The sequence below is a fragment of the Pyxicephalus adspersus genome, chromosome 3 (genome assembly GCF_032062135.1).
Source record: "Pyxicephalus adspersus chromosome 3, UCB_Pads_2.0, whole genome shotgun sequence".
NCBI classification, from domain to species: Eukaryota; Metazoa; Chordata; class Amphibia; order Anura; family Pyxicephalidae; genus Pyxicephalus; species Pyxicephalus adspersus.
The window spans coordinates 113,688,772-113,699,377 of NC_092860.1; the positions used below are offsets into that span (position 1 = coordinate 113,688,772).

Sequence of the window (10,606 nt, forward strand, 5' to 3'; positions counted from 1 at the left end):
CTTCTCCTTAGATTGCTCAGTTTGGCCAATTGACCAGCTCTTGGAAGAGTCCTGATTGTGCCACATTTCTTCTATTTGAGAATTATGGTAGCCATTGTGATCTTGGGAATCTTCAGTTCAGCAGACATTTCCATTTTCACTTTCTCATTAAGGGGTAATGAGTGTACTCTACTGGGAAGAAAAAGAGTTTAAATGATTGTAGCAATGACGAAATTGAAAAAAGTTAAGGGGTCCAAATACTTTCCGAAGACACTGTATGTATATATATATATATATTTTTTTTTTTTTTTTAATATATTAAAACAGAAATGTAACAGTGTAATAATTTATAAATTGACTTGAAGCTATTATAGTTTCTGTTGAAGAGATTTACAGAATGTGGAGAGCAGTAAAGTATTCTTGAATCCTGACTGAACAAAACTTATGTAGATGGAGTGACCATAGGAAGTTATGGGAAGTATCTGCATGATTCTTTCTATGTATGCAAACTAAGTTATTGTTGTAGTCCCTCAACAAGTGCATAAGCATAACTTTGTAGATGTTATTGCACAAAGAGAATCAATTGAGGTGCAATACTAATAGTTATTCACTGGGAAAAGACCAGAGTGTATAAAATATTTATTTTTCTGTTCTGGGCTTTGCAATTACTAAGAGCTGGTTATGTAGCTGGGATCAGCAGGGCCTGAAGGAGAATTGTATGTGAGTGCTCAGCATGGTCATCCATCAGTCAGTTAGGATGATGGTTTACCCTTTAGGGTCTTCTTCTTTACACAAAAAAAGTACAATTTTAGAAGAGTAATCCTAAAAAGAATCTATAGCCAGAGAATACCTTATTGTTAGTGGTTTTATTATTAGGAGTCTCTGATTTATCTAAAGCCCAAAACATTATTAGTTTTGGATGGATTGTAGCAAGGTAAGGAACAGTCGTGTTTTATTTCAGATTGTGACCCTACTAGCTAGCTTCTTCTTCTGTATTTGTCCAGGTGAAAATAAACAAACATTTATAGTTATCTTCTGAGCAGTGAAGTGAGAGAAAATCCTTGACTGGCAACACCTGTTCTAGTGTGAACTGTATGAAATAGATCATCCTTACTGTGGAGAGATTTCTACTTTTGTGTCTTGCAGAAAGGACTGTGTGACCCTTCCCTATTAATAAATGAAGCAAAAATATACTATAGCGCTCCCCTTACCCTCACATAAACATAAAGAAGCCTTTGAAAAAATCATTATAAATGAAATGCACCACGGAATACCAATGTTTGCGGACTTTCTTTGCATGTCATAATGTTTTGCGCAATCAGATTTTATGACTGGTAATTTATTTATGTATGCCACAATTTTTAGCACTTGGCACAATCACCAGGTTCACCTGGGCCAGAGAGGTAAGAAGAGCTGCCTTCGCCTTCTCAGGCATCCACCAGGTATGTGATAGATGGGTAACACCGGTGTGTCAGAAAAAAAAAGTTAAGTGCAATTACACTTCATTATTAAAATATTGTGAGCAGGCAGGTTCTGTATTGCAGAAGGAACAGGTGATGTAATAAACTTAGCTACCTGAATGGAATCTTTTAATTACACTTACCTGTCCTCACTCTGTTGCGGGTGCTGGCATCTTAGCCCACTACTCTTTTGGCTTTAAATCTCCAGACATCTTAATTGGCCCGGTTGGAATGATACATTTCCTGTTCATTCATTACCAGTATCCAAGAGCCATGTTATCTGGCATTCTTTGCTGAGCTGTTCATGCATAGTGTACAAAACATATAGTTAGGTTAGTTAGCTTCCACACAAAATTGAACTTAGACTGTGATAATGACATATGACGATGATAGGGACATTAGATAGTGAGCCCCATTGAGGGACAGCTAGTGACACGACTATGAACCTTGTAAAGTGCTGTGTAATGTCACCGCTATAAAAAATACTATGTAATATTAACTGAGAAAAAGGCTAGTAAGCCACCTGTCCCTTCTGCAATAATAAATATGTTGGATTTTCAGTTTCCATGATCTGATTATTATTGCATACACACGTTATTGACTTTACGTATTATCCCTTTATTGAGATTCATATGAAAGTTTGATATTCATGTTACCCCTTCCCCATTTATGTGGGGGAGGAAAGCACTGTAGTATATTACTGAAAATTGTCATTCTAAATATGCCCTTAATAAACCAAGATTTATTTTAAAAAATGATCTGCAGCTGTATGAACCTTCTATTATAATAAGAATTGAAACTTGAAAAGTTGAAAGATATTGAAAGATAATACATAAAATATGTTAGCATCTGCAAAAAATATTATTAGTTTACCTTGCCCCTGGGTGTTTTAATAAGGATTTTGTTCTAAAGCACTCATGTGTCTAGGAAACGTAGAATATTTGTCAGACACAAGGTCTCATTATAGTATCGGAAGAATCAGTCACAGGGGACACTGCTCAGAAGCAAAGAACATAATGTCTGTTACAAAGCAGTTTTGTGTAATTGACTAAGGGCGCTGCTATACATGACAATTCCCATCCATCTCTGGTCACGTCTTGTGAAGATCTTGTGTTTAGGAGTAACACAAAACCTGCAAACTTTCTTTTCTTAGTTTATAGTAACAGTGTTACTTTAATTATGAGTATAAAATGAGGTTTGTTAAATTATTTTGGTATTGCTGGTTAGGATCAGACATTGTAGGCCTATCTGTAGGGCAAAGTGGGCGCTGATCTTTTCAGTTGTAGATTGGCTCAACTATCTTGTAGACACAAATACTATGGTAGGTACTGGAAGAGGCCTGAAAAACGTATAATCCCAGGAAAGCATTATAGGCATTCTTTGTTTTTTTTAAATCTATATATCCTTACAAGATTATTGTAGCTTTCACTTAGCATATGCTTTAAAATTGAAGCATCCATCATGCTTGCCAGATCTCATCAGGCATCATATATTAAAAATAGTTTGCAGTTCTTTTTAGATTGGCTTGTGCAAATTATAATTATGCACTGGAAGAGATAACCAAAAATCTGATGAACAATGTTTTAAAATGCAAGATATTTACAAATATTATTATCAGATATTTATATAGTGTTGACATATTACATAACTCTTTGCAACATCCATTTAGTCCACATCTTATTTAGTTTACTAAGTCACTATGGGCTCTATTAATAAATAAATGACCTGTCAATTCACTCTAGGTTCTTTCATAATTTAAATTTATACAGACAAAAGAAAATTATTGTGGCTCATGGTGGTTAGTACTCTGGCCTTTGCAGCGCTAGCTCCCAGGTTTGAATTTCAACCAGGATCAAAAAAAAAAAGTCCTTTGGTTGGGCAGCAAACCAGCTCTCAGCAGCATCTTTGATGTCAGAAATGTCCTCAAAACATTGCACCTTCAGTTGTTTCTTCAAATTCAGGAACAGGTAATAGTCCGAAGGGGTCAGGTCAGATGAGTAGGGGGGATGGTGGACTAATTGGAAACTCAGGGTGTTCAATCTGGCATGTGCTCAGGTGCATTGCCCTGCAAAAAAATTATCCCTTTGGTCAACTTTCCACAGCGTTTCGTCCTAGTTGCCTCCTTCGGCTGGTCCAGGAGGTTAGCATAATACTGTCTGGTAATACTAGAGCCCTGAGGTAGGTAGTCCACCTAAGGAATACAGTCTTTGTCCAAGAAGATGGGCGCCATTCATTTTTTGTCCGATTTCTAGGTTCAGAACTTCATCGGCTGCGGGAACCTGCTGTGGCGCCATTCCTTTGACTATTCCTTGGTTTCAGGATCATGGATGTGGAGCCAGGTTTCATCCTCAGTCACCAACCAAGGCAAAAAGTCCTGTGCAACTTGTCAAAATGGGCCAAAACGGCTTTGGATGCTTCAACTTGTTCCTTCTTCTGATCAGTGTTCAAACATTTCGGCACCCACTTCGCTGAAAGCTTGTGCATGTCTAGGATAGTGGTGATAACAAACCCAACACGCTCCTGTGAGATATGTGAGAAGTCCACTGCGGGGCTCATCTTCAAATGTGAAATGCCCAGTCTTGAAACGAGATATCCAGGTTTTGACAGTGCTGTAGGAAGGACACTTCTCCCTCAGTGTTTGTGACATCTCAGTGTGAATGTCCTCTGCTGACTTTCCCTGGAGAAACAAAAACTTCATGACGGCCCGTAACTCCAATGACAGGAAGCTTGCTTGTGCTTCTGCCATCACAGCTTCTCACACTCATTTTTCTATTTTATCTGAAAGGGGGCAAAGCCAGGAACTTCTCAGCACCCCCTCGTATAAATAGAGCCCTATATATCATACATTTTTATATAAAATGCTTGATTTCACATTTTAAATCCTATTTTTTCTTAATGGAGTTGATTTACTACAGCCTCTTGGTTTCCCACAGCCTTTTAATATATATATATATATATATATATATATATATACACATATGTATACATATTATAATATGTTAAATAAATTGCCATGTTAAATGTTATATACATTTTTGTAATTGGGTTTATCTACAAACAGCCCTAACAAAAAATTCTATGGAGTGTTTTTCGCTCTTAAACCTGTCTATTCAATAGCTATCATTGGCCCCTAAGGAATGCAGAGTTGGGGGTATAGTTCAGTGGTAGAGCATTTGACTGCAGATCAAGAGGTCCCTGGTTCAAATCCGGGTGCCCCTTCTATCTTTTTGGCTGAACAAAAAATTAAGAAAAAGCTAATTAGTTCAACTGTGTCATCAACTAAGTAGTTGCTTCAGGCATGTTTGGCACTGGAAATGTTACTGGTCTTACTATATGGCCGTAAAAACAGCAGACAGATGTTATTCTTCCCATGTACTACAATGCATTTATATTGGCTTTACAATTCTTTCCAATTCAGACATTTACTTGTAAAAAATTATAAAATATATTGATAGAAAAATATTCTTTAATTCATCATTGAATCTGTTTCTATTGCTGTAATGAACATTAACACTTGTGTTTAGAGCTATAGTACCATTTACAATTGTATAATGTTAGGTTTTGTGTGCTTGTCTCTGTGAGCAGCAACAATACCTGAAGGCAACAGATTATAGATAACTCCAAAAACTCCATAAAATCTGGCATTTTTCAGATGACATTTTATCTACATGTTTAAATCTGGGTACTCCAGATGAAATAAAAATAATTTATTTAATCTGTCCTAAGGAGAAAGGCACCATACCAACTTTAAGGCCTGGTGATGAAAATGTTGGGGATTAAGGTTGCTTTGCTGCTTTAGGACCCGGGTAGCTTGCAGTTATCAAGTCAGCTATAAAACCTATAAAGATTGTGAGGCCTTCTGTCTAAAAGCTGAAGTTGAAGTACTTAAGGACGTTTCAATACAATAATGATTCAAACCACACTAGTAAATCCATAAGTAATAAAAGTAATCGCTTAAAAAGAAGAAATGGAAAATTATGGACTGGCCTTGTCTAAGCCCTAATTAGAATCACAGTGAAAATTGTAGGATACTTAAAATGGGCAGTTCATGGAAGAAAACTAATGAACAAATGCTTTTACTGCTTGTTCAGAACATAAACATACTTTAGTGTGTTTCTTTAAAATACATTTTTAATCAATACATGATTAAATTAAATTGTATATCTTCCTAAAATTCTACTTTAACATTATAGTTTAAGAAATGTGTTTTATATAGTATTAAAATAGCTCTCAATAGTATTAGTTGGGTCTTTGTTATCTTTATTTCTAGCAATTATAATGTATAATACAACTATGCAGATTGTAAAGTGAGGCAGCAGAAAGTAACCAAAGTCCATAAAGAGAAATGAGGCGTACAACATTCTTTTAAATAGGGTGAAAACTGGAGTGGCATCAGATTGCATGTATAATATTCATCCATTCACACTTGAATGTCACAAGTGGTACATATTCTCGGCAAAATTTATATGACTTTCTATACTTTATATGACCAAAAGTAAGTGGATATCCCTCCAATAAATTGTCATCATGTGTTGCTAGTGAGGGGTACTGTTATTGATGCAGACATTTTACAAACTAAACACTTCCAGATTTAGGGTAATAGTCTAGGCAAGGCTTTTCTGTTTCAGCCTGCCCGTCACGTTTACAAAGTCAGATTTAAAAAGGGTTACTTTCATTAGTTTGGTAATGGGAACCTAGAGTGGTCTGCATAGAACCATGAACTCATCCTGAACACCTCTGGTTCCAAGGTCTTCTTGTTCCAAATCAGTACCTGACCTCTCATATGTGGAAATCCATTGTCATAGACATATTTAAAAGCCTTCAGAGAAGAGTGTTGGATATTATAGAAAAATAGGGACAGGGAGGAAAATTTACTAAAATTTAATTCTTCCTATAATGCACACTGGTATGGAATAGGAAAACCAACAAGGTCATATGGGTGTGATGGTTAGGTTGCCAAACTATTTGTCCATCTATTGCACTGGTTTATAATCTAATAACATAACATTTTTATTTTTATTGTTAAAACAATAATTTATGACCAGTGTTAGCTGTATCGTTGTGCTGAAATCTCCCAGCTTTGTTTCAGTTTCCTTATAATAGCTTGCTTCATTTTCTGACATAATGACACAAGAGTAGGCATCTTTTGGTATATATTGATTTTACTTACAAAATGTTTGGAGGATGATTCAGAAATCATTGCTGGTTCTACTTGCAAAATATATATTACCAAGTGACAAGCAAGGCTAAAGTGGATTTTAAAGCATACTTGCCCTGGGAATATAAACACATATATTAGAAGAGCACCGAAGCCAGGTTATCCTTCTTGCATTTTCCATTTGCAGAATCAATTCCTTAAAGGTGGTCTAGCAATGAAACTTCCCTGATATTTATTGCATGTACTTTCTGTGTTTTATAAGTTAAGTCAAAGAAAAGAATTGCTGTGCCTTATAACTGTGGGATAGAGGGATGAATTAAAGCTGTATTATACGCACCAGTGGTTTGTGTTTGTGAGATATAGCTCTAATCGTCTACTGTCAAGAATTCACCCGGGTGTAATTAGGAGTATTCCTTATTATAAATTATTATTAGGAGGTATACTTTGTATCAAGTAAAATCATGTACAATACTTTAGTTTTATGTTTTAAATAATGCAACAGTGAAATATATATATACTGCCAATACAAATATTAAACAAATGCTTGTACAAATGTGCATATCCCTGCAGACCTGTAATTAAAGAAATACTGTAGTGTGCCAATGCTTACAGAAACTGCTGCCAAATGTAAAATATTCAGCTTTTAACAACTCACCAGTGCATAATCAGTGAACAAATACTCTTTCAGGCCCTTTTTTATCCCTCCACTGGGAGATGCCATCTTGCATCAAAGTATAGAAAAGAAGGTGTCAATCACAGGCACCTCGTTCTTACCTTTGTCAGCCATGTGTCATTGCTGTCTACTTATATCAATGGCCAGAAGAGATGACTGCTTAGCTATTGACTAAAATCATATCAGTAACAGTGCTATTGAGCTACAGACTAATACAATAAAACCATACTGGCAGTTTGAACTAAAATTCAAGTTTAACTATAATGTAATATTTAGAATTTCTAAAATGTGGAACTAACGTTCTTCTTTTAAAAATTATGAATCAGGCAGGGCATTATTACAGGAAAAGGCAGGCAATGTCCCTTCTGCAATAAGTTTTCTTAAGGTGCGTACACACTTCCAATTTTTATCGTTCAAAACGAACGACGAACGATCGATTGGGAAAAAAATCGTTCGTAAAAAAGTAACCAACAACGCCGACGAACGAGGAAAGTCGTTGGAAACGAACGACCGGACCGGCGGATCGGATTGGACGACGATCGTTGAACATCATTCGTGTGTACGGTCGTTCGTTGATCATCCATGGGCTGAGCATGCGTAATGAACGAACGTTCGTTCACTTTCCTGTCGTGCACATAGTTCCTCTATCGCTCAAACGATCGTATCTATTGTGTGTACAATATCTACGAACGATCGTGTCGTTACCTCTATGTGCAGGATCGGTGCTATACGATCGGTCGTAGATATCGTGCAGGATCGTTCGTCGTTCGTTTTCCAACGATAATAATTGGAAGTGTGTACGTAGCTTTACTTGTCTGAACACTCTGTGGAACTATCCAACACCCTGAGCTGTGCATACTCAGCTCAGCATTGGTTGGCAGAATCCCAGCTTCTCCTGCACTTGCAGGGACTGAATGAACTCCTGCACGCTTGTTTGGGAGGTACCTCATCCTGACTTGGCAAATGAAGATGTCCCAAGATTGTATCTAGGAAGATTGTTGTGCCCAGCAATGGAATGCTTTAAATCTGTCTAAAAAGTACAATAAAATAAGGAGCTTGTATCTAAAATACCTTCTAAAAATCACCAGTGCATGTTCTAGTATGTGAGTGTCTAGTTGTTGTGAATAGAGATGTGTAAGATTGAAATAGAACTAAACATGTAAAACAAAAACAAAAAAAAATGTGAACAGGCAGCTCTTTTTTTGCAGAAGAACATGCTATGTCAGCTATTTCTGCATAAAAAACAAACTTGCCTGTTCGCATCTTTTGCCACATGTACACTGAGGTGCGCACGTACAATCCCGGCATACCTGGGCGCAGGAATGGATGAACCAATAAATATTTATTATTATTATTTTTATTAATAATAATAATAATAATAAACAGGATTTATATAATGCCAACATATTACCCAGTGCTGTACATTAAATAGGGGTTGCAAATGACAGACAAATACAGACAGTGACACAGGAGGAGGAGAGGACCCTGCCCAGAAGAGCTTACAATCTAAGAGGTGGGGGAAGTAACACACAACCATGCAGGAGTTACATCAACCTGGCTTGGGCATTAAAGATGGCCAAAGACCAAGAACTGTTTAAAGGCCGGGTGAAGATCTTGGGCTAGTGGTGGAGCACGAGTTTTGTTGGGATTTAAGTCAATGTTGCCTCCAACTGCTAGTCTTAGGAGATATAGAGTAATGTTTAGTGGTGCCACTATTGTCCTTCTCTGTTGTTCATGCTTGAGGTTTTGAAAAAAGGAGGACAAATCCTGCCTCTATAAGGATGGCAGAACAGGATACAGAACAGAGAACTTTGTCCAAGACAAGCAATCATGCTCCTCTCCGGTGAAAATCTGACACATGTACCACAAAGCTTCTCCTTGATGCCAGCCTTGCTGTCCTTTTCTTTGACTCTCAATCCAGTAAAGATTTCTTTCACAAAGCAACTGAGTTCAAAATGTTTCAAGTTTTCTAACCCAACTGCTCCTTACTGCACATCCTCATCATTGCAACTTAAAAAAACCTTACATGGGGCTTACTCCTGGGTATATATTAGGATGCAAATCTCAGCACCTATAAAGGCCTCCAGCATTGCCAACATAATAAACTCATTATTTTTTGCAAGGTTCTTTGGGGGGCATTCCACAAGGATACACAACAAAGCCCAATGATTCACTTGAACATTACATACTTTCTTCAAACAAAAGTGTATGTATGTAAAGTATGTTTTCTAAGTACAGGTACTCTTCAATGTGAATGTTTTGCTTGTATTACATAGCCAGACCAAGAATAAAACAACCTAGTTTATTTGGAAAGTATGCAATTTGGCAAGTGATACAGTTATAAATGGAAAAGCTATTTCCACTGTGTTTTGACATATGCAAAGTGTTATTTGCACCTGAACAGATGTCTCTACCTTGGTGTGTTGGAAACGTACTAAAGTGATCTGAGACTTCTAAGCTGGAACAATTTATCAATGGAGAACAATTATTATCACTAAAAGCTGTTGGATTTTTTCCAGAAATAGTATGACAAGCCACCCGCAGGAACAGATTTACAATCAACCTGTAGATTTCAATAAAATTATGAAGATTATTACAGGTTTTATTTCCTGTCTTTATGTAGTACTGGCTCTTAAGAGAGCATTTTCATCATTGTCTACCACTGTGGAGGTAATGATTTCATGTTCCTAACACAGTCATATAAATATTTTTATAGATTTAGTTTAGATAGAAGCCAAAACAAATGTCATAAATACTGTAAGGCAGCCCATACCATACATTCCTACATCATAGTTACTTACATATTGCTTTATGCATCATTACTACTGGGTAAAACATTACCCACTGCTATCTTTACTTTCTCATAAGCTAAACATTTCAATTCAAAGAACAAAGTGTAAATATATTGCTGCCCCTGTGCCTAGAAAGTGCCCCTGTTTATCCAGAATATGGACAATAAAATGTTTTCATATTCTTAATCTTAATAAGACTGCAGTAAAAAAAAATACAACATTGCATTCCCACTTTACATATGAAGGTATTCCTTCTTAAAGATAAAACAAAGGCTCTAAAGTCAGGTTTCAGTTGATTTCTAACAGTTTAGAAACAGCTGTTCTATTCTTTTTTCTATTTCTCTCTTGCATTAGAGAGCTGGCAAGGCTCCCATGATTCTGACCTCAAACCTGTGTTGTAAGCCTAATTTCTTCTTTTGCAAGTAATTTTACTGAATACACATGACAAAATACAGAACATCATGTCAGCTGAATACAAATGATGATGAACCAAAAAACAAAAAACAAACGAAAGAAAAGGAATACAAGTTCAGTAGCAGAATGA

At 36.5% G+C, this 10,606-nt stretch overlaps 1 non-coding gene across 1 annotated transcript; it reads left to right on the top strand.

Annotated features, from left to right (window-relative positions):
- Positions 1-4,586: 4,586 nt before the first annotated feature.
- TRNAC-GCA (transfer RNA cysteine (anticodon GCA)) lies at positions 4,587-4,658 on the top strand. The gene has a single exon. It is a non-coding gene; the product is annotated as a tRNA-Cys (tRNA).
- Positions 4,659-10,606: the final 5,948 nt, after the last annotated feature.